General features: G+C 38.8%; 1 protein-coding gene and 1 long non-coding RNA gene across 2 annotated transcripts in view; both read left to right on the plus strand.

The window, feature by feature from the left end:
* LOC120861009 (tubulin-specific chaperone A) overlaps positions 1–24,943 on the plus strand; it is an 83,095-nt gene that overhangs the window by 1,686 nt on the left and 56,466 nt on the right. The window lies entirely within an intron of this gene.
* Positions 1,182–20,756, plus strand: LOC120861010. The gene is made up of 3 exons (XR_005720478.1): positions 1,182–1,194; positions 6,828–6,830; positions 20,050–20,756. It is a non-coding gene; the product is annotated as an uncharacterized LOC120861010 (long non-coding RNA).

Genomic DNA, 24,943 nt, shown 5'->3' on the forward strand with positions numbered 1-24,943 from the left:
GGCTATGAAGAAGAGTGCTATAGACGGAAAGTCATGAGAAATGACTTCTTTTTTATTGAGGTATAGTTGGTTTACAGTATTAATTTCAGGTATATAACAGAGATTCAGAATTTTATTATTTATTCTCCATTTAAAGTTGTTATATTGACTGCATCCCCTGTGCTGATCCATTCCCTTACCCAACGGGTAGCCACTAGTTTGCTCTGTGAGTCAGTTCCTGATTTCCCATATTCATTAGTGTGTTTTATTTTTTAGGTTCCACATTTTATGAAAACATAACAGTATTTGTCTTTCTCTGTCTGACTTACTTCACTGACCATAATGCCCTCCAGGTCCATGTATATTGTTGCAAACGGCAGAATTCCATTCTTTTTAATGGCTGAGTAGTAGTCTCTGGTGTCTGTGTGTGACATTTTCTGTATCCATTCATCAGTTGATGGATACTCAGGTTGCTTCCATAGCTTTGCTTTTGTAAATAATGCTGCTGTGAACAGTGGGGTGCATGTATCTTTTCAGATTTGGTGTTTTCATTTTTTTCAGATAAATACCCAGGAGTGGAATTGCTGGAGCATATGGTGGTTCTATCTTTAGTTTTTTGAGGAACCTTGATGCTGTTTACCATAGTGGCTGCACCAATTTCCATGCCTACCAACAGTGTACAAGGATTCCCTTTTCTCCCCATCCTCGCCAACGTGTGTTATTTTTGGGGGGCACACTGATTTGGGACATCCCAGGTGGTGCAATGGTAAAGAATCTGCTTGCCAATGCAGGAGACGCAAGAGATGTGAGTTAGAACCCTCGGTAGGAAAAATTCCCTGGAGTAGAAGATGGCAACCCACTCCGGTATTTTTGTCTGGAAAATTCCTTGGACAGAGGAGGCTGGCAGGGCTACAGTCCTGGAGTTGGAAAGAGAGGACGTGACCGGGTACAACAACAACAAACACTTATTTGCATAATTAAGTTTCTAGGCTTTCAAAAATTCCTGAGTACGTATAGGTTACTGCTCGGAAATAAAGTTTTGTTTTCATTTTATTTCAGTAATAGAGCATTGTTGCTGCAGAGTCGCTTCGGTTGTGTCCAACCCTGTGCGACCCCATAGACGGCAGCCCACCCGGCTCCCCCGTCCCTGGGATTCTCCAGGCAAGAACACTGGAGTGGGTTGCCATTTCCTTCTCCAATGCATGAAAGTGAAAAGTGAAACGGAAGTCGCTCAGTCATGTCACACCCTCAGCGACCCCATGGAATGCAGCCCACCAGGCTCCTCCGCCCATGGGATTTTCCAGGCAAGAGTACTGGAGTGGGTCGCCATTGCCTTCTCCTAATAGAGCATTATCAAAGTTTAATTCTGATTCTTTACACTTAGATACATTTATCATTTTAATGAAATCCCTCATAATTTTCTGTAATATCTCAAATTATAAATTAATCAAATGCCTACTGTATATTTTTTCATGGCTGTTCTGTTGGCATTTTGGTTAGAGCTTGTCTGTATGTACTGAAATGAGATATGGTTAAAAACTCCCTAAAATTTGTATTTTAGCTTTTTATTAACCATATTTTGCCTTGGTAGATAACTCTCAAAGTGTAAATATTGTTCGCTATTCTCTCTTCTGTTACTTTTTCCTGAAAATTGTTTTACTTTGACTCCTTTCAACATCTGCCTTAGTATGTTGTTTTTTAGAATTCTATGTTTTACTTCAGCAAAGAGAATAGATGAGGCATATGTGGCAATACGTTAGTAATTGTTGGAGATGAATGGTCATTTATCTTCATTATATTCTTCTCTATATAAGTTGAACATCTTTTATTATAAAAAGATACATTTTTAAAATGCATTGTATGCATTTTTTATCCTCTGCAAATTTAGTTTCAGAGACTTCTCAGTTGGTTTCATGATTCAGACATGTTCTTGGTTTTAGAAAGCAGTCATCTAAAATTCAATTTCTGGTCTCAGCACCTTTTTTCTGGTCAAGATGTTCATTTCCCATAACTTCATTTATCTCCACAGGTAACAACTTTTATTTGGAAAAAGAGATTTATAAGTTAATCAAGCCCTGAATTCCTTCAGTTTTCTTTCCAGGAATTGAAAGCCACTTAGAAATATATTCTAGGTATTAGTCCTAGAGTTCAGTTTGGGTAGGCTGTACTGGAAAATCACATGGACATTGGAGCCTGGTAGGCTGCGGTCCATGGGGTCCCTAAGAGTTGGACACAACTGAGCGACTTCACTTTCACTTTTCACTTTCATGCATTGGAGAAGGAAATGGCAACCCACTCCAGTATTCTTGCCTGGAGAATCCCAGGGACGAGGGAGCCTGGTGGGCTGCCGTCTATGGGGTTGCATAGAGTCGAACACGACTGAAGCGACTTTGCAGCAGCAGCAGCAGTACTAGGGAGGGTGAATTCTTAGAGTTTAGTGTCTAATCAGATCTGCTAAAATTCTTCAGGTGATCTAGGAATTCCCTGTAGTGGGCTTTAATTTAGAAAGAAATCTGGGCAGGCAGATGGAATGTTAACTGGAGTATGGAAACAGGCAATAAATAGATGGTGGTATTTGGCAACAGAGAGATCAAACAGTGAGTGGAAAGATGCACTTTTCAGCATGTTGGCAAAACAGTGACTTCAGACTGTTAAGGAGAGAAGCCTCAACAGTGCTCTAGTTGTAGAGAAACTTTGTTAACCTCACATTGTAACAAAGGCAAAGGATCTGATTCCCAGAAATAGATGTCAAAGGAAGAGGTTAGATTCCTAGAAACAAGAGGGTCCAGTTACTAGGAAAGGGTTGTTAGTTAGACAGCATTGATTCTGACTTGGTGCTGAGTTTCTCACTCCTAGGACTCGTCAAATACCTCTTTGCCTGCAACATGATTGTTTTCTCAGGGATAATTCTGGCTGCGAACTATAGAGATATATGTGTACTCAGAGTGAGTAATTGTACTAAGTTACTCCAGGAAGTAGCCAGTGTTCACATGTGATTCATTGTTATTGGGTATTGGTTGGTAGGTTTGGCTCTGGCAGGCTCTTTTTAAAGATTTGAATCCATGCTCCAGATTGCTAGACCTACTTAACTGTGACTGGGTCACAGCTAATCTGGCAGTCCTAGCAAGGATTATCAAATATGACTCCAAATTTCTTCTTTTCCAGTGCAGAACTGGACATCTTTTCTTCCCCTTCCCTTCCCCCTAGTGTCTCACTGGCATCAGTTGTAGGGTTTACTTGGGACTGAAGGGTTTCCAGGATGGTGGAACCTACAGTGCTGAAGTTGGGAGTGTCTCAAGCAAACCAGGATGATTTGTATTAGTACTTACATATCTAGCGAACATAACACTGTTTTTTGTGTGCTGCGATTATTTAGAGACTATTTGATGATAGTACAACTGTGAATTAAATGTTGTACTTTACTTAAATTAAAATTTAAATGCATCCTGTAAACATGAAGGTTTGCCATAGTACCCTTTTTTCTGTATTAAATTATTGGTGATTTAGAAAATAGTTTTCTCTGAAGAAGAAGATAGGGCATTTTTTTTCTTTTGGTTTAATTGAGATAGTTTTTTAAAATTAATTTTTGTTAGAATATAGTTGCTTCACCATGTTGTTTAGTTTCTGCTGTACTGCAAAGTGAATCAGCTCCACATGTACCCCCTCTCTTGGATTTCCTTCCCATTTAGGTCACCGCAGAGCACTGAGTAGAGTTCCCTGTGCTGTATGGTGTGTTCTGGTTAGTTCTCTATTTTATGCGTAGTATCAATAGTGCACAAATGTCAATCCCAGTCTCCCGATTCTTCCCACCTCCCCTTTCCCCCTTGGTAGCCATGACTCCTTATTAATATTTTATAACTGAAGCTTATACCTCTTAATCTCCCTCACTAATTTCCCTCCCCCTATATGCCTCCACTTGGGCAACCACCTGTTTATTCTGTGTTTGATTCTGTTTCTCTTAAGTTATATTTGTTCATTTGTTTTGTTTTTTAGATCCCACATATAAGTGAAATCATACAGTATTTGTTTTTTTTCTGACTTATTTCACTTGGCAAAATACTAAGTCTATCCATGTTGTCACAAATGGCAAGATTTCATTCTTCTTTATGGCTAATATTCCATTGTATGTGTGTATTGTATTTATCAATCACATTTTCTTTATCCATTCCTCTGTTCATGGACTTAGTGGAAATGAGTTTGAGCAAACTCTAGGAGATGGTGGAGGAGAGAGGAAGCTGGCATGCTTCAGTCCATGGTGTCACAAAGAGTTGGCCACAGCTTAGTGACTGGACAACAACAGCACCAGCAACAACAAATTCATGGGCACTTTGCAAATGCTGCAAAGAACATAGGAATGTATGCATCTTTTATATTAGTATTTTTTTTTGATAAATACTCAAGAGTATTTATCTGATGAAGGAAATCAAAGAGGACACTAAAGATGGAGAAATATACCATGTTCATGGAGCGGAAGAATCAATATTATGAAAATGAGTATACTACCCAAAGAATCTATGTATTCAATGCAATCCCTATCAAGCTACCAGTGGTATTTTTCACAGAGCTAGAACAGATAATTTCACAGTTTGTATGGAAATACAAAAAACCTCGAATAGCCAAAGCAATCTTGAGAAAGAAGAATGGAACTGGAGGAATCAACCTGCCTGACTTCAGGCTCTACTACAAAACCACAGTCATCAAGACAGTATGGTACTGGCACAAAGACAGAAATATAGATCAATGGAACAAAATAGAAAGCCCAGAGATAAATCCACACACCTATGGACACCTTATCTTCGACAAAGGAGGCAAGAATATACAATGGAGAAAAGACGATCTCTTCAACAAGTGGTGCTGGGAAAACTGGTCAACCACTTGTAAAAGAATGAAACTAGAACACTTTCTAACACCATTCACAAAAATAAACTCAAAATGGATTAAAGATCTAAACGTAAGACCAGAAACTATAAAACTCCTAGAGGAGAACATAGGCAAAACACTCTCCGACATAAATCACAGCAGGATCCTCTATGATCCACCTTCCAGAATACTGGAAATAAAAGCAAAAATAAACAAATGGGATCTAATTAAAATTAAAAGCTTCTGCACAACAAAGGAAACTATAAGCAAGGTGAAAAGACAGCCTTCGGAATGGGAGAAAATAATAGCAAATGAAGCAACTGACAAACAGCTAATCTCAAAAATGTACAAGCAACTTATGCAGCTCAATTCCAGAAAAATAAATGACCCAATCAAAAAATGGGCCAAAGAACTAAATAGACAAAGAAGACATATGGATGGCTAACAAACACATGAAAAGATGCTCAACATCGCTCATTATCAGAGAAATGCAAATCAAGACCACAATGAGGTACCATTTCACATCGGTCAGAATGGCTGCGATCCAGAAGTCTACAAGCAATAAATGTTGGAGAGGGTGTGGAGAAAAGGGAACCCTCTTACACTGTTGGTGGGAATGCAGACTAGTGCAGCCACTATGGAGAGCAGTGTGGAGATTCCTTAAAAAACTGCAAACAGAACTGCCTTATGACCCAGCAATCCTACTGCTGGGCATACACACCGAGGAAACCAGAATTGAAAGAGACATGTGTACCCCAATGTTCATTGCAGCACTGTTTATAATAGCCAGGACATGGAAGCAACCTGGATGTCCATCAGCAGATGAATGGATGAGAAAGCTGTGGTACATATACACAATGGAGTATTACTCAGCCATTAAAAAGAATACATTTGAATCAGTTCTGATGAGGTGCATGAAACTGGAGCTGATTATACAGAGTGAAGTAAGCCAGAAAGAAAAACACCAATACAGTATACTAACACATATATATGGAATTTAGAAGGATGGTAACGATAACCCTGTATGCGAGACAGCAAAAGAGACACAGATGTATAGAACAGTCTTTTGGACTCTGTGGGAGAGGGAGAGGGTGGGATGATTTAGGAGAATGACATTGAAACATGTATACTATCATGTAAGGAACGAATCGCCAATCTATGTTCGATACAGGATACAGGATGCTTGGGGCTGGTGCACTGGGGTGACCCAGAGAGATGATATGGGGTGGGAGGTGGGAGGGGGGTTCAGAATTAGGAACTCATGTACACCTGTGGTGGATTCATGTCAATGTATGGCAAAACCAATACAGTATTGTAAAGTAAAAAAAATACTCAAGAGTGGAATCACTAGATCATATGGTGGTTTTATTTTTAATTTTTTGAGGAATCCCACACTGTTTCCCATACTGGTTGCACCAATTTACATTTCCATCAGCAGTACACAAGGGTTCCTTTTCTCCACATCCATTGTTTTCTTTTTGATAATAGCCATTCTGACAGGTGTGAGAGATATCTATTGTGGTTTAACTTGCATTTCCGTGATGATGAGTGGTGTTGGGCATCTTTTCATGTCCCTGTTGGCCATCTGTGTATCTCCTTTGGAAAAATGTCTATGCAGGTCTTCTACCCATTTTTCTTTTTTTAAGTCAGGTGTTTTTTTTTTTTTAATTTTTATCTTGAGTTATGTGTGTTTTTTTGTATAGTTTGGTTATTAATCCTTTCTTTGTCAGAAACATGTTTTTAGATAGCTTCTATAGTTCAGTAGGTGACTTTTCCCTTTTGTTGGTAGTTTGCTTTGTTGTGCAAAAGATATTTAGTTTGATTAGTCCCATTTGTTTATTCTTGTTTTTATTTCCCTTGCCTGAGGAGACAGATCCAAAAAGATATTGTTAAGACTGATGTGAAAAAGTATAGTGCCTATTTTATGTTCTAGAAGTTTTATGATTTCAGATACTACTTTTAAGTCTTATTTTTGTGTGTGGTATGAGAAAGTAGTCCAATATGATTCTTCTGCATATAGCTGTCCAGTTTTCTCATTACCATTTATTAAAGATACTCTTTTCCCCATTTTTCACTAAAGCAGAAGAAAAAATAGCATTTATGTTTTAAATGCTGATATGTTATTTCAGCTAAATGACATATGTCTACCATAAGTTTCCAAGTATGATTTCTGTTTATAAATAAGGGTGTTTTTTTAAAAAGCTGTGTTTATGGTAAATTCAAGAAATTGTTCTGCAAGACCATAATGTTTTCATTCATTTAACATAAAAGGTTATTTAATAACTTTATGTCCACTTATTTTTCAATAACGCTTGCTTAAAATGCCCATTGGTGAGTGAACTAATTGATTAAAAATGCTTTCTGAGACATATCTTTTTATAACCATTTTAGGTTGATAATGGCTTAAAATCCAACGTGAACAAAGAATGTTAGGGCACTGGAAATAGCTCTGACATTGGCCCATAGTTTTTCTCTGATTAAATGAAAGTGACACCAGTAGATTAGAATGAGACTAGGACAATTCACACTGCAATTGTGTTAGTTTAACTTTAACAATCTTTTAACACTCTTGTTTAAATGTAGCTGACATACCATAATTACAAATCTACAAGCCTTGATTATAGAATTTTACATCATGAATCTGTGGGGAAATTGTATTGATTTTTTTTTTTTTTTATAAAGCAAGGACCTTTCCCAAACTGTTGCATCTTCCCAAGTTTGTTTATATCCATACCTGTAATAAACAACTAAGTATGATATATATATAGTTTTATATATATATATATATATATATATACACACACACACAGGCGCACACACACACACATGCTGTATGGCAGGCATTACAAAAGCACAGGAGGTAAGTGAAATTGCCGCATTGGTTAAATATACATGTAATAGTGACATACGTTATGTGTGTGTATACGCTGTTACACATTTTATATTGACCCCAAAGTGAAAACTGGATGACGCATGTACTTCATGAAAACTGTGAGTGACTCGTATGTTATATGGAGATACAGTTTTCCGCCATTAGTTGTACTTGTCTGTTGGTTCCCCCTTTAGTTGTAATTGTATATACTTACCCCTTTTAAAGTAATCATGGCTAAAAATAGGATGGGCACTATGTGGGAGAGGTTTAGGACATAGCCTTGTAAATTTTTCTTGTAAGCTTTAGTAACTTTTTATATTTTAGTGTTTTCTCCTCTTCTTCCACATCATAGGCCTTTGATGTGAGTTAAAGTAAGTTCAGCCAAAATGGCCAACTTCCTACCTTGAAATTTAGCCAACTCTTTGGAATTTCTGTATTGTATCCAGTTCTCCAAAGTGGTGGTCAAAGTCATTGTCAAAATGGATTGCAGGTGGTCAGCTCTTCCCCACCTTCTGCCAGCTACTTGGCAAACATTGACTTTTAGGAGCTTACACAGCTGGCAACCAGATGTCTCTCTAAGCTGGAAAGGAGGAAAGCTCAGGCCCCTCATGACCATGGTTTTCCCAGCACAACCTGTATTGTTCTGCAAGTTGAATATGGAAATGAAAGATCCTTTGACTCCTGTGTGTGTGTAGATATGTTCTGTGTTTTCATTGCATTTCTTTGTTTGGTAGAAAATGTTTAAAATCTGTGGTAAGCCAGGTTGGAAATTTTTATTAAAAATAGTAATCCAGAAGTATTTAGAATATAAATGCTTAGATGTGTGGTCTTCTTATTCCAACTTTCCATTTCTGATAACACAATTAATAGAACAAAATTCCAACTGTGATACTGTTTAATGTTTCCAAATAGAGCTCGTTTTAAAATCACAATGACTGATCCAAAGATCACTTATTTAGCAGCCTCACTCAGAACCTCTGTCTTTGAAGCACTTGGTATGGTGTTGGCATCTAGTATATGTTCAGTAGAAGTCTTTCCAGTAGAAAAATTCATGTCTTATTCTATAAGGATTTTAAAAAATAATTTTGTAAGCTTTAAAAAAAAAAGTACTTATTTGGCTGCGCTGGGTCTTAGTTGCATCATGAGGGAGTCTTTGGTCTCCACTGTGGCATGTGAACTCTTAGCAGCTGCATGTGGGATCTAGGTCCCTGGCCCCCAGCTTTGGGAGTGCAGAGTCTTAGTCACTGGACCACCAGAGAAGTCCTTTATGAGGATTTTTTGACCTGATAAGCAGTAGGGAGCTACTGAATCAACTATGATGTGACAGCATTATAGTTACTATGTCACTGTTCCAGCTGGAGCTACGGAGATGGAAGCCCAGGCTTCACTTTCTACATTGGTGACCCTGAGCAAGTTACTTAACCTTTAAAAGCCCCAGTTTCTTAGCTAGAAAATGGGTTAATGATAGTATCTTTCTTGTTCTGTTGTTTGGAAAATTTTAAGGTAATCATGTAAAGCACTTAACCCAAATGCCTGACGTTATATTTAATGTATGTTAATATGTGTTCAGTATTTATTAACTGCCGTCATTATCATCATCATCATTCTGTAGATGTATAAACGGTCTAGTCTCTCCAGGAGAGACCCTGGAACTTCAGTTCAGTAGCTCAGTTGTGTCCAACTCTTTTCGACCCCACGGACTGCAGCACACCGGGAGCTTACTCAAACTCATGTCTGTTGAGTTGGTGATGCCATCCAACCATCTCATCCTCTGTCATCCCCTTCTCCTCCTGTCTTCAGTCTTTCCCAGCATTAGGGTCTTTTCCAGTGAGTCCGTTCTTCCTATCAGGTGGCCAAAGTATTGGAGCTTCAGCTTCAGCATCAGTCCTTCCAATGAACATTCAGGACTGATTTCCTTTAGGATGGACTGGTATGATCTCCTTGCTATCCAAGGGACTCTCACAAGTCTTCTCCAACACCACAGTTGAAAAGCATGAATTTCGTCTCTGCTTTTTGATATGCTGTCTAGGTTGGTCATAGCTTTTCTTCCAAGAAGCAAGTGTCTTTTAATTTCATGGCTGCAGTCACCATCTGCAGTGATTTTGGAGCCCCCCAAAATAAAGTCTCTCACTGGTTCCATTGTTTCTGCATCTAATTGCCAAGAAGTGATGGAACTGGATGCCATGATCTTCGTTTTATGAATGTTGAGTTTTAAGCCAGCTTTGTCATTCTCCTCTTTCATTTTCATCAAGAGGCTCTTTAGTTCTTCACTTTCTGCCATAAGGATAGTGTTGTCTGCATATCTGGGTTTATTGATATTTCCCCCGGCAATCTTGATTCCAGCTTGTGCTTCATCCAGTCTGGCATTTCACATAATGTACTCTGCAGATAAGTTAAATAAGCAGGGTGACACTATACAGCCTTGATGTACTCCTTTCCCAGTTTGGAACCAGTCCGTTGTTCCATGCCTGGTTCTGTTTCTTCTTGACCTGTATACAGATTTCTCAGGAGGCAGGTAAGGTGATCTAATATTCCCATCTGTTGAAGAATTTCCCACATTTTTTTGTGGCCCACACAGTCAGAGGCTTGGCCATAGTCAATAAATGGCCAAGTTTTTTTGGAACTCTCTTGCTTTTTCTGTGATCCAGTGGATGTTGGCAATTTGATCTCTGGTTCCTCTGCCTTTTCTAAATCCATCTTGAAAATCTGTAAGTTCTTGGTTCACATACGGTTGAAGCCTGGCTTGGAGAATTTTGAGCGTTACTTTGCTAGCATGTGCTGCTGCTGCTGCTGCTGCTGCTGCTAAGTCGCTTCAGTTGTGTCCGACTCTGTGCGACCCCATAGACAGCAGCCCACCAGGCTCCACTGTTCCTGGGATTCTCCAGGCAAGAACACTGAAGTGAGTTGCCATTTCCTTTTCTAATGCATGAAAGTGAACAGTGAAAGAGAAGTTGCTCAGTCGTGTCTGACTCTTTGCGACCCCATGGACTGCAGCCACCAGGCTCCTCTGTCCATTGGATTTTCCAGGCAAGAGTACTGGAGTACTTTTTGGGTGCCATTGCCTTCTCCATGCTAGCATGTGAGATGAGTGCAATTGTGCGGTAGTGCAAAATGAGTGCATTTTGCCTTTTCCATATGTACAATGTCACGAACCTCCGTCCTTAGAACTTGGAACATAGGATTCCGTCCCTGAAACATGCTTTCTTTTAAACATTGTTTGGCTGTGCCACATGGCATATGGAATCTCAGTTCCCTGATCAGGGATCAAACCTGTGTCCCCTGCATTGGAAGCCCAGAGTCTTAACCACTGGACCACCAAGGAAGTCCCATGCTTTCTTCTAATTTGTGAAAAAAAAAACTTAACTGTTTGTCATTTTCACTGATTGGCTCTAGTGAGAGAAGGGAGGAACATGAAACTTGTGTTTTGAATTAATTTCCAGGAGTTGGTAGTGGCTGTTTTTCTTTAAATTGATGAGGTGTTGATTCCCTGCTTTGAAGCCCCAGGAAAATATCTCTGTTTATATCAGTGACCCCATATTTTTTAACACCTTAAAAAAATACTGTATCAACTTCATTACCATAATGTGTCAAAGCCAGTTTCCCTCTTATTGCACTTCCATACAGTTTATCTCAGGGAAGAGTAATCAAGTGAGTAGTAAGTTTTTAAGAGTCCTTATTCTGAAGTCTATAAATGATTTCACCACAACTGTCAGAAGATGTCCCTGTAATTCTAATGCTAGATTATAGTTATTTTCAAACCCTCCTTAATATTTTTTAAACTAAGTTCCCTATTTGTTGTTGATATTCTTTTACCTGTGCTAAAGAAATATCTTATGGGGCCTATGTACGCACATATGCTTTAACTTAGGGTTTATTTGTCTCCAAACAAGTAGGTGTCTACTTTTCACTAAATAATCCTCAGCTTCTGAACCGTACTAAAATGATATGCTTTTAATGTGCACCCATTGCCTGTACTCTGTGAAGCTTTTGAAGACCTGTAAGTTTACTGAAGTGTAAGTCATCTTAAGTTACTGGTACAGTGCTTTTCATTTCAAACCTAGGATTTTAAATTCTAAGGTCTCTGCACTATGTAAGATTTACAAAAATTTTCTTAAGGCCAAGTAGTTCTTTTCATCTTTTTAGGGACCAGAGGGATGGTATATAATACATTGCTTATCCTAAAACAGGCGTTTAATACCTATTTGCAAATTGAGCCAAGGAATGGGGAAAACCAGAAAAGAAGTCAGTTACATGAGGGGGAACACCTCACATAATTGAAGTTTGTTTTTATAACTAAAAGTGAGAGACTGAAAGAGAGACAGGTTGCTGAATACTCCAGCTGCACTTTAGAAGAGCAGTAGAATGGCTGCGGGTAGTCACGATCTTCACTTAAGACTTTTGTCAGGATAATGTTTTTGTTAGAGAAGTGAACGATAAAATATGTTTATATCCAGGATTTCTTTAAAAGTTAACAACGTTGAAGGATTTTTTTTAATGTAGTTTAAATTGGAGGATAATTGCTTTGCAGTGGTGTGTGGGCTGCTGTGCAACATGAATCAGCCCTAAGTGTGCATACATCCCCTTCCTCTTGAGCCTCCCTCCCACCCTCACCCAGGACTTTTTTCAACTAGAAAGAAAGTCCGTTGTTGAAACGTTTTTAATTATTAGTAAGTTTAATCTAAAAAAGGTTTTGTAGTTTACCTAGAGCTAACCAGAGCACCATCTCCTTTTGATTCTAATTTACTAAAATTGTGTCTGTGTGTATGTGTGGAGTAACTGCCTATTGTTAAGTTACTTACATAAATAGACTCATCTATACCAGGATTTTTTTTTCTGAAACCTAAGAAAAATAGTAAGGATATAGGTAAATTGAAATTTCATTATGAGCAGTAGGTGATGTTTCAGGGAAACTTAATATAGCAAAGTTTTGGGCCCAGTCCTTAAGGAATTTTTGTTCTATTAAACTTTACAGTGTACGTATATCTAAACATTTATTCTTAGAATTGCAGGTATCTCATATCTCTTTACATAAATCCCAAATCTTCAGCTTTCTCCTGAGCTTTAAACTCATTTTAAATTATTGAATTTATGCCCTTATTTTAGTATCCTGTGGTTTCAAACTTTCTCTGACACCAAACTAATTATTTTCTCAAATGTGATCCTCTTCATCTATTTTATGAAGGAAAAAAATTATTTCATGTATGAGAAAAATCTAGAGAAAGCATAATAAACCTGAAATGAAACAATATAGGTACACTTGCAGTGCCCTTTCTGAATTTGTTCCTTTTCTTCTTTGCCTTTAAGTAATTATTATTCTGAATTTGATCTTTATCTTCCACACATTTGTTTTTTTGGTTGTGGTGCGCGTCATGTGGAATCGTTCCCATCTTGGTGCACGTCATGGTTTCCCAGGATTGAAACCATGCCCTGTGCAGGGGCAGCTCCGAGTTTTAACCACCAGACCACCAGGGAAGTCCTTCCACACATATTTTTAAACTTTTAGTTTATATGTAGATATCCATGAACCATATTAAAGTATTGTTCTGCACACTTAACTGCCTTATGTAACATAAAATATATCTGGAAAGATACATAGGAGACTGGTCGTTTTGGTTGTCCCTGGGAGAGAAGCTGTATAACTGAGGACAGGGGTGGGAGGAAATTCTTATAATTTTGAATCATGTATTACCTATCAAAATATAGATTCATTTAAAAATTATGAGTAGTGTCATATTGTGGGAATCTTTTTATAACCTAGTTTTTGTGCATATTACTGTTCTTGAGATTTATTCATGTTGAAACTGTCAGCTCTAATTCATTCTCTTGTGTGAATTTGCTAGTTTGTTTTTTTTCCAGTCTTGTGTTGGTAAATATTTAGTTTTAACTTTTTCCAGTTTTACAAATGCTGCTACAATGTACTTTGTTAAATATGGCTTTTAGTGCACATATATAATGGTTAGTGCAGGGCAGAATTTTATAAGGAGTGGGCCCTGAATGGATTACAGGTATATGAGAGTGTAGCTGTCCTTAATCTTCATGATGGCCAAGTATGGCCAAGAAGAGCCATGGACTGTATGGGGGAAGACCCTTTCAGACAAAATGAACAGTTAGTACAAAGGCTTGGGAAATAAAGACTGGCCTGTTGGGGAAGAACATCCAAGTGATAAAGGGGAGGAAGGGCAGGAGACACTTTCAGGAGTAGAAGGGAGAGGGTATAGACCCTATAGGGCCTACCTATCATGTGAGGATTTGGGCTCAGGTCTCAGGAGATGTCACCACCTCTGCAGAAGTTTCCTGGCTGTCCCCTTCCTCTGTGTTCTTAAAGAACTATGTGTAATAGCCCCCTCTTATCTGTGGGGGCTGTGTTCTTTGACTGGAGTTGGATGGGGGGGTGTGGAAGAAAGAGAAGGGGGAAAGGACCAATGACTGTGCCTTACCTTGATCCCAACCATTTGTTCTCACAGACTCTCTGCCTTCTAGCCCCTCAGTAGAAGAGTCACCACTTCTATTGTAGGGCTTGCAGTAATTTAGGAGGCATTCCTGGAATCCATTCCGAGTGTTTTTCCCTTCTAGAAGCATAGCTATATATGGTATACATAATATCCTGTAGAAAATGTTGCATACGTGAACTTAATAGTGTTAAATAGCCTTTTGTGGGACAGTTTACGAAGCTTAACACCCAAGTATGTATAGCTTTTTTCCCATGCTTACGGAGATCCTAGAAACTTGACTATAAATAACACCTTTGCAGTGTAATTGAGTCCCTAATTGGAGAATGCTTGAATTATATTGTGTTAACTTGGTTTCATGTTTAAATTTTTTCTGCCTCTTGCTTTCATGGAACATTATCAGCCATTAATGTATCTCTTCGTGATCCTGCTTCTAGTACTTTGTACTTAGGTCTGTTTATATTTCTCTCTGTCTTTTTGCTACTGCTAACATGTTTAGGGGAACTTAGACTGTTTCATTTATTTCTGAGTAGTGAAGTGAAAATAAAAATTGTCAGAAGTCTTGCCTTTTATTGGGCTTCCCTTGTGGCTCAGACGGTAAAGCGTCTGCCTACAGTGTGGGAGACCCGGGTTCGATCCCTGGGTTGGGAAGTTCCCCTGGAGAAGGAAATGGCAACCCACTCCAGTATTCTTGCCTGGAAAATCCCAGGGACAGAGGAGCCCTGTAGGCTACAGTCCATGGGGTCGCAAAGAGTCGGACATGACTGAACCACTTCACTTGCCTTTTATTATTGCTTTACTTGAACTAGACTCTCTCTGCTGCTGCTAAGTCGCATCAGTCGTGTCCGACTCTGTGTGACCCCATAGATGGCAGCCCACCAGGCTCCCCTGTCCCTGGGATTCTCTCTAGCTATCATAATATTGTACATTCATCTCGTCTAGGATATAAGCTCCATGAAGGCAGGGATATATTCCCCAGAGGCCTGACACAAAAAAAGACTTGGTAAATATAAAATGAATGAATTTACTCAGTGACATTTTAAGTTCCTTGAAAACAGAAACAGTATCTCATTCTTCATCTCTCTTTAATATATTTAAACAGTCTTTTGAACTATTTTCAGTATAGACATGGCACAAAATTCCAAAGGTACTTAAAGATAGATGCACCGTGAAATATAAGTCTGTCACCCCTATCCATTAGGCACCCAGTTTTTCCCTCTTGGAGCCAATATTACTATTCGTTTGTGTGTGTGTGTATCCTTCTAGGGATATTCAGTACCTGCATAAATATTTACATTTATGTCTTTAAAAACAAATGATAGTTGTTGGGCTCCGCTCTGCAGGCCTGCAAAGCCTATACTTGTCCAGTTTCAAGGCCAAAGAAAGAGACTGGAGTCAGCAATAGAGATATCAGTGGTTTATTGGATAGAGGGAACCTTACATGTCTGAAGCAAGATCCTGGAGTGATACCTCACCACGTGTGGCAGATGGCAGGCAGGATGTGGTGGCAGTTTCCGTGAGGAGTGAGCGGGGTTTGGCAGTTATAGGGGGAACTGACATCAGGCTGGCTCATCAGCTACCAGGGAAACTGGCAGATGCGTGCTCCTCACTGCCCCTTTGATAAGAACAGACGCTAGTTGGGGCCTTAGGCAACTAGATAGGAAGATCACTCCTGTGGGCAGCGTATAGATGAAGCAGGCGCTGGCTGAGCATAGCATGGTATGTATAGAGGGCAAGAGAGCAGCCATCTTGAGTTGCCTGACCATACAGTAGTCCTCTCTGTAGACCCTGTTTTTTAGCGTGTTCTGTATGGACATACCACATTTTTTAAAAACCCAGTTTTCTATTTTTCCCTGGTATCCCAGATGGTAAAGAATCTGCCTGCAATGCTGGAGACCCAGGTTCGATGCTTGGGTCGGGAAGATCCCCTGGAGAAGAGAATGGCAGCCCAATCCAGTATTCTTGCCTGGGAAATCCCATGGACAGAGAAACCTGGTGGGCTACAGTCCATGGGGTCGCAGAAATGGACACAACTGAGCCAAACTAACACTTTATTTCGCTTTTCTATTGATCAGCTTCTATATTGTTTCCAGTATTTTTTTTTGTGAAAAATACCTCAGTGAGTTTTCTTGTATGTGTGTAGTTTTATAAACGTGCAGATATATCTGCAGAATAAATCTGTACAAGTGGAACTGTTGGTGTACGGAAGGAGAAACTTTTTTCTGTATGCTCCTAAACACTGTAGCTGGGACCCTGTATAAATTAGACAAAAGACAGATTAACAAGGAAAAAAAATTATTAATGTAAAAACACAGAGAAATATTCAATAATGAGTAACTCAAAAGGATGGTTAGAACTTAGCCTTATATAGCATCTTAACAAAAGAACAATAAATTTGTGGAGAAAAGATAACACAGGGAAAGGAGCTTTGAGTTTCTAGCAGGTTATGAGAAGGTAGATATTGGGGAGATAACTACTGAATGGTAAGGGCTAATCAGTAGAGTTTGTTGTGTGGATTCCTCTGGTTCTTCTCTGGGCTGGTAAGGGTCTAGAGTGGTTAATCTGGTGGTTAACTTCTGTCTTGTGGTAGAGAAGAGGGGAGACACCATCACAAATTTATGTTCCACTTTTAGGTAAGTGGGAGAGGGCAGATGACCCTTCTTGTATCTTCTTTTTCTCAGTTGCCTTCAGCTCAGTTATCCTTATGTTAAAGGGACCTATTTTGGGGTGGCATCTTCTGCTGGCATTCACTGGCTCAGGTGGCTCGTGTGTTTTAAATTTTGAGAGATACTGGCAAGTTGCCCTCCAAAGAGTTCTATCTATTTGTAATTCCGCTGATGATTTAATACAGTGGTTTGTTAATATGCAGTTTAATATTCTTTTGGTATGGAAAGAATTCAACTGTTGGGGAGGAAAAATTTTCCTCTACCCTTCAAAGATTCTTTCAGCTGGTCTAATAATTAAATTGACATGAGACAAATTAACAAGAGAAAATCCAATTTAACTTGGTATGTACAGGAACCCCACATACCTGAGCATTTCAAAGACAGAAGGGAAAAATGAGGTAAGCATGTCAGTCTGAGCTAAGGAATGGAAAGGGGCCAGGGCCTTCAAAGGAGAAGAGGATAGTTCATAGAACAGTAATAAGAACAGATGTTTGGTAATTAGTTGTTTGCCCTGCCATATAGATGGGTCACTCAGATAAAATATATTCTTGCTAATAATTCAGATTCTGGGAAAGACCCCCAATTTAAATTCTCCTTGGTAGTTAAGGGAGGGGCAGAAGTTTCTCTTGATACACAGGGTCTTCATTGCCTTTTAGCGCAAAACAATCCACATGTCAAAGTGGCACATTTTAGGGAGGCTCATTCTGAACCCCTTCAGTCCCACCTTTGAAACTTCTCTGAGAAGTCTCACAGTCCAGAAGTTGAGTTGGTAGCTTACTTCACCTCACTCAGTCTCTTAGTCCTGACAATAAGTCGGTTCAGTTAAACAATTGTGTCTCATTTCAGGGCCTGGAGAAGGGCACGGCAACCCACTCCAATATTCTTGCCTGGAAAATCCCATGGACAGAGGAGCCTTGCAGGTTACAGTCCATGGAGTCTCAGAGTTGGACACGCTGAGTGACTAACACTTTGACTTTTCGAAGTCAGTCTTAGGTCCTTAAATCTGTTTGGTCACTATTTGAGCCAGTCTAGGGACGTTCTTAAACATGACATTCCAGCCAAAACCTTGGCAATATGACCAATGTTTCCAATTATATCCTGTTATAAGTAGATCAGATTCCTTTTGAATTTATGCAGATAAGTATACTGCTATGAAAATAAGAATATTCAGAGTTTCCAAATTCTGGAAGGATCAGATAGGGAGAAAGAAATAAATGATTCAGTTTTCTTACAAAGGTATAATTTACCAAATTGCTGTAAGTCATAGTGAGCTTAAGAGGAAAGGTTTTTTTATATCTGGAAAACAGAATGTTAGAGAACCAGCATGAGAAGTCATAAAGATTATGACCATCCTTATTAGTTCATTTAATCTCCTGTAATTAATTGTTGTTGATCTTCATCTAGGTTAGCAGCTTTATAAATCAGTTTTTCATTAAAGTTTTAGAAAAACTTACCCAGTTTCATGTTATATAGAATCCTAAAGTTATAAAAAACCTTCATTCTAGAGTATTTGTCAGGGTCTTTTCTATGAATCTCCTTGAAGGTGAAGCATTTTGTAAAGCATCAGAGTAAAGCAATAATTGTAAATGACAAATGATTTAAATGTCTATTATTACAGATTCAATGAGTTCCTTATAATGGAATTGACAAGGAAGTTTGGTTATTTCTGTAACATTCAACATATTAGGATAATAACTGGAATTAAAGCTGTTAATGTTATACCAGGACACATCTAATTTGTAAGAATTTCTTATTTCAAGAGCACTTAGGTTAATAACATAGATCTACACAAGTACTCTTGCCTGGAAAATCCCATGGATGGAGGAGCCTGGTAGGCTGCAGTGCATGGGGTCTCGAAGAGTCAGACATGACTGAGCGACTTCACTTTCACTTTTCACTTTCATGCATTGGAGAAGGCAATGGCAACCCACTCCAGTGTTCTTGCCTGGAGAATCCCAGGGACGGGGGAGCCTGGTGGGCTTCTGTCTATGTGGTTGCATAGAGTCGGACATGACTAAAGCGACTTAGCAGCAGCAGCAGCACACAAATGTAATCTAAGAAGGTTTTAGCATTACTTATTTGACATTGTTTGCCATGTAATTTGACATACCAAATAAGCCTAATTAATATAGCATATCTCTTTTTGTAAGAAGAAAGAGCAAATCCTTTGAAATGTTTTGGGGCCCTCTGAAAAATCCCAAAGTTTAGCAAGAGGTCAAAAGGACTTCAGTCTTTGGTTTTGGGAACTTTGTCAAAAGTATTAAAAGGTTTGGACATTTGACTAAATAGGATCACAGATTGTTATGAAACAATACTTAATTATGTATTTGACCAAAGTGATAATACAAGATTTCAAAGGCAAATATATTTTAAATCCCAGCACCCACAAGTTCGTTCTCTAAGTCTGTGAGTGTCTTTCTGTTTTGCAAACAAGTTCGTCTGTATCATTTCTTTTTCAATTCCACATGTAAGGAACGTCATACAGTGTTTCTCCTTCCCGGACTCGCTTCACTCAGTGTGACAGTCTCTCGGTCCATTCGTGCTGCTGTAAATGGCATGATTTTGTTTTTTAGTGGCTGAGTAATATTCTGTTATCTATATGAACCGCATCTTCTTTATCCATTCCTCGATCTGATGGACATTCAGGTCGCTTCCATGTCTTGGTTACTGTAAACAGTGCTGCAGTGCACATTGGTGTGCATGCATCCTTTACGATCATGTTTCTCCTTGTAATAGCCATTGTAATTCTAGGGTGTAACTCCTCTGAGTGCTGGCACCAGTTTAGTAGGACCCTAGCTACAAATGGAATTCACCCCACCTTTCTGTCCAGCCATATTTCAGAGTCCTTAGCCTAATGTCTAGCAAACCAAGTATCAGAACACAAAACAAGCTTAGTAAGATGTTGGCCTTTAAAAAATATATGTCTGCATCTTCCAGAACTGTAGTTCTTACACTTGCTTATAAAATAGCAGGTGTTGCGTTTAATTCGTTGGGTTCTCAGAAGGAGGAACTTATATAGAGTATAATTTCTTTTGTTAAAGAAGTCCCTGAGGCTAGCTGTGATACTACATTGTATTTAGTTAACTTTGTCTTTCAGTAAGACAGTTGTTTAGGATAAGAGCTCTCTCTAAAAGAAAATTTTTTTCTTTCTATATAGTCAATTTAATCTCAATAGTGACTCAAACCAATATGGTCAGTAACCACTGGTTATGGCTTAAACCAGGAAAAAAAAAATTGTAGCATTTACAAGATTCAGGAAGTTCATTTTCAAAGATAGTCTCAAAAATTCAGGTCCTTCATTGAAAGCTACAAAGGTTGAGATGGCAAATGCCCCTTATGGATTGGGACAAACCCCTTTGAGAACTGGCACAGCGAGTACAAAGAGATTTTCTGAAAGCTTGTCTATTCAGCTGGCCACCAGCTGTACCCCGGTAAGCGCAGCCTCTGGATGGCAGAGACCAGAGAGACTATTTTCGTTCACTAGTGATAAGGCCAAGCTCTTAGGATGCAGAGCAAGGAAACAGTGACCATTTCTGGGAGGCAGAGGATCAACATAATCCGTGAGCACTCATACCAAATAACCTAGAGTCGCAAGGCAGAAGGAGCTAGGTCCAGAAATAGTTTTTCCTGCTAATCTAAATTTAGAAAGGGAAAGAGCAAGACTTCTACCACCATTCTGCTTCCACCTGACTGCAGATGGAGACTTGGGTGTCTGTCATGGTGAGAAGTGCACCTTTCGCTGGCTCTTGTCAGAGGTCCCGGAATCTTCCTACTCCAGCATGGCAGTGAGCGGCACCCAACCCATGAGGTCTCCTGACTGGCTTGTCAAAAGTGTTGGAAAGAACAGTTTTTCCTCTGCTCTTCAAAGGTGTTTTTGACTGGTCTAGTAATCAAATTGACATAACACAATGTCAATTTAAATAATGTAATGTAAAAGGAAACCCACATACATAGGTTTAAAGACAGAAGGGTTAAATGATGTAGTCACACTGTCTGCAGAGTATTAGTTCTTGGGCTTACTGCAGACACCAAAGACCTTGAACGTTCAAGTCTCAGTTGGCCTTCTGTATCTGCACATTTCTCGTTGGTGGATTCTGCCAACCAAGAATTGTAGACATAGTACACAATCCAAAGTTGTTTGAATCTGTGGATGTGGAGCTGGTGAGTACAGGTATATCTATTGAAGAAAATCCATGTATAAGTGACTTGTGATTCAAAGCTCAGTTGTTCAAGGGTCAACTGTATATATGCGGTCCTAAGCTAGGAGTGGAAAAGGGCATCAAAGAGGGGAAAGACATTTCACAGGACAATAAGAAGAGCAGACGTTTGATTAGAAATTTGCCCTGCCATATAGATGGGTCACTCAGTAAAGTTTATTTTTTCTAATAATTATGACTCTGAAAGACCTTCAATTTAAATTATTCCTCGTAGTCCAGGAAGGGGCAGAAGTTTCTCTTGAGTCTGTGGGATCTCTATTGCCTTTTAGGTCAAAATAATCCACATGCTTATTCTGAATTCCGCCAACAGGATAAATGAAACTGCCCAAATATGCTTAGTTTTTATAGGAAAGTGCTTTCCACATTGTTGAAATAACACAATAAGGACAGATGAGGCATACAGGTAAGTTGAGCAATTTAATTTCACCATTGACTATAGTCCTAAAAGGAGAAACTCTTTTCCTTTTGAAACACTAAATTGTAAAGTTGATGAAGCACCCCTTAGGAATTCTTTATCTTCCAGTTTCCCACTGCTACCCCTTCCCCAGCAAAAACAACAAGCAAGGAGATAATTGTCTCTGGATTATTCAGCTAATTACTGGTAGAGCTAGAACTGGGAGGCTTTCTAAAAGTACTACACTCCACTTGGTCATTGCACAAATGTGAATTCCTTAGAATGACTTTTTCTGTTCTAAACTGTTGCAAAAAATATTTTAAGTTAGGTTTTATTCAAAGTTTGATCCTTAAATCTAGGTATAGGGAACTTTGACCATAAGTTGTTTCTCTGTTTTATTATTTGAATTTTAGTTTTTAAACAATACATTTGTGATAATCTGAAGAATGACTATTGGTTATGCTAGAACTAAGCTTAATAAATAGTCCAGTTTTACTTTGTGAACATTACTTTGATATTCAGTTCTGCGTTAATGTTTTTACTTAGGAGACCATGTGAGTTGCTTTGGTTTGTGAGAATATCCATCTTGATTTCTCCCCTTAAGAGAAATTTTGGATAGTTCTTCAATATTTGTTGAAAATGGTAAGATACTAACAGATTAGTTATACAGATGTGCTGACAGTTTAAATTCATTTTGACCAGAGCCCTAAAAGAAAACATTTTTCAAATACAAATCTTAAAATAAAAAATCTAAAGGAAAATACATATCTAAACTTTATGTTTCAAATACTGTTGCCAAAATCTATCTGGTCAAAGAGATTAAGAATAAGCAGAATAGACTTTAAAAGACCAATAGCACCTTGCTAGCACATTGCTAATAGGGACTAATAGGTACTTAAACTGATGAAAGTGATTCAGACAACAACGTATTAACCCCCTATGGTGCTATGTGTTTTTTTTTTTAAGCTGTTAATAGACATTAGCTTTTTAAAGAAAGACTAACACTTTTATATTCGTTTTCTAAGCTTTTGGTACAATGCTGCTGCGACTCTGTGCGACCCCATAGATGGCAGCCTACCAGGCTCCCCTGTCCCCTGGATTCTCCAGGCAAGAATACTGGAGTGGGTTGCCAGTTCTTTCTCCGATGAATGAAAATGAAAAGTGAAAGTGAAATCGCTCAGTTGTGCCGACTCCTAGCGAACCCATGGATTGCAGTCTACCAGACTCCTCTGTCCATGGGATTTTCCAGCCAAGAGTACTAGAGTGGGGTGCCATTGCCTTCTCTGGCTTAGTCGCTCAGTTGTGTCCAACTCTTTGCCACCCAGTGGACTATAGCCTACTGAGCTTCTCTGTCCTTGGGGATTCTCCAGGCAAGAATACTACAGTGGGTTGCCATGCCCTCCTCCAAGAGATCTTCCCAACCCAGGGATCAAACCCAGGTCTCTCACCTTGCAGGCAGATTGTTTACCGTCTGAGCTAACAGGGAAGCCCAAGAATACAGAAGTGGGTATCCTATCGCTTCTTCAGGGGAACTTCCTGATCCAGGAATTGAACCAAGGTCTCTTGCATTTCTGGCAGATTCTTTGCCAGCTGAGCTACCAGGGAAGCCCCTTTATGTTTCATGCTTCATGGTAATGCATTTTGTATATATATTGTTCATTCCTGTGGTCACAAAAAAAGTACCATCTAGACCACAAATTAGGAGTTATGTTTTTGTTTTCACTTTTAAGAATTATCAAAGCCCCCAATTTTTGGTAAAGTCTTAATTTACTCAAATTACCTACATCATAACATTATTTAATCCAGTTGATACATTCTTCAGCATTTACTTACATCATGCAATCAGCTTCTTCAAGGTTGTTCGAAAACGGAGTCAAATCTCTATTAGCTTTAGAGCAATATTTCACTTAGGATACAGTGTTAGATAAACTATGCTTAGATAAACTAAGTTTGTGACTTAAACTCATTTTAATAGCAAGGTTAGTAGTTTTAATTAAAAATAAATATTATAGCATTGCTTTGAGTTACAAATAAATATTATACAATGTACTGCCTTAAACTCGGTGAATGATAAGAGAATTGCTGAAAACAGAAAGGCAGTCATATATCATTTTTTAAATTGACTTGCTGGATACTAATATTTTCTGCTTCTAAAATTTCTTTTCCGTACCTCCTGCTCTTACCTTTAGCTTCCCTTTGCTTATTTTGACAACATAAAAGGGCGTGGGAACAGCAGTGTTGATTTTTTTTGAGCTTTCACTGCATGACATACATTAGCTAAGTGTTTCATGTGTCTTTATCATTTGAGCCTCACAATCCATATGTGAAGTAATTGCAGTGAGCCCCATTTTACAGATGAAGAAACTGAGTTTAAAAAAACTTTCCCAAAGGTAAACAAACAACTCAAAAAGGGTAGGGCCAGGATGAGAGCACCTGTTGAGAAACACGAGTGTGTTTCTTTTGGTTTTACTTTGACAAGTTTATGAAAGTGATGCGACTGTATGAGGTCATTAGATATAGAAAGGTGAATCATACCTTGTGTTTTCTCAGAACTCGTAGTGTCAGAGAAGGACGGAGGTCATGTGAGTAAGGTCAGAATGCTTTGTGAACCCAGACAAGGGTAGGACAGGCTGCCTCTAGGAGAGTTTTCCAACCTTGGCACTTTTGATGTTTTCGCCTGTGTAATCCTTTGTTGGGGACTGGGTGAAGGCTCTCCTTTATATGGTAGGGTGTTTAGCAGTAAACCCGGCCTCTACCCTCTAGATGTCACCTTCCCTCTCCACCCTTACCCCCAGCGCACACATGCTCACACACACACACGTGACAACCAAAATTGTCTCCAGACATTGTCAAATGCTCTACTGGTAGGTAGGGAATAAAATTGTCCTTGTTGAGAACCACTGCTCTAGGGTTAGAGAAAGCTTATCACAAGTGACACTTGAGTGGAATCTTGTAGAATTCACATTCTAGATAGAACTAATATGTAAAAAGCATGGAGGTGTGAATCAGTATATTACTTTCAGAAGTGAACAAAATGTTTGTGATGGCTGGAGCACTTAGAGTGTGTGGGTATTGAGGAGACAGTAAGAGAATAGTTGACAAAATAATGGAGGAAAAAAGTCTAGATTTGTAGATGAGGGACAGTCTGACTGATCCACACCGTATTTAATTCTAGCCAGTCTTTTGAGTCCAGTGGTGTGATTAAGTACCTTAATTCTATAGTTGATTATCAAATCTTTAAGAACTCTGTTATTGCAAATCTCAGGCCTATTAATTTGGCTGTTTGTCATGTTGCTAGAAAATGGCATGGAAATGGAGGAAAATACAATAGACAGTGTATGTTTTTTTGAGGAATATGTTCTGAGACCTTTTCAAATCCCCCATATTGGTGAGTGCAGTAATTTTCTTAGATTCCTTTACTACTGTTATCACTACCAGTAGCAATTGACTTATTTTCTGGCTCTTTTTCTCAAAGAAATAAAATGGATTTTTGTTTGTTTGTGGTT

Source organism: Oryx dammah, unplaced genomic scaffold (genome assembly GCF_014754425.2).
Source record: "Oryx dammah isolate SB20612 unplaced genomic scaffold, SCBI_Odam_1.1 HiC_scaffold_11210, whole genome shotgun sequence".
Lineage (NCBI taxonomy): Eukaryota > Metazoa > Chordata > Mammalia > Artiodactyla > Bovidae > Oryx > Oryx dammah.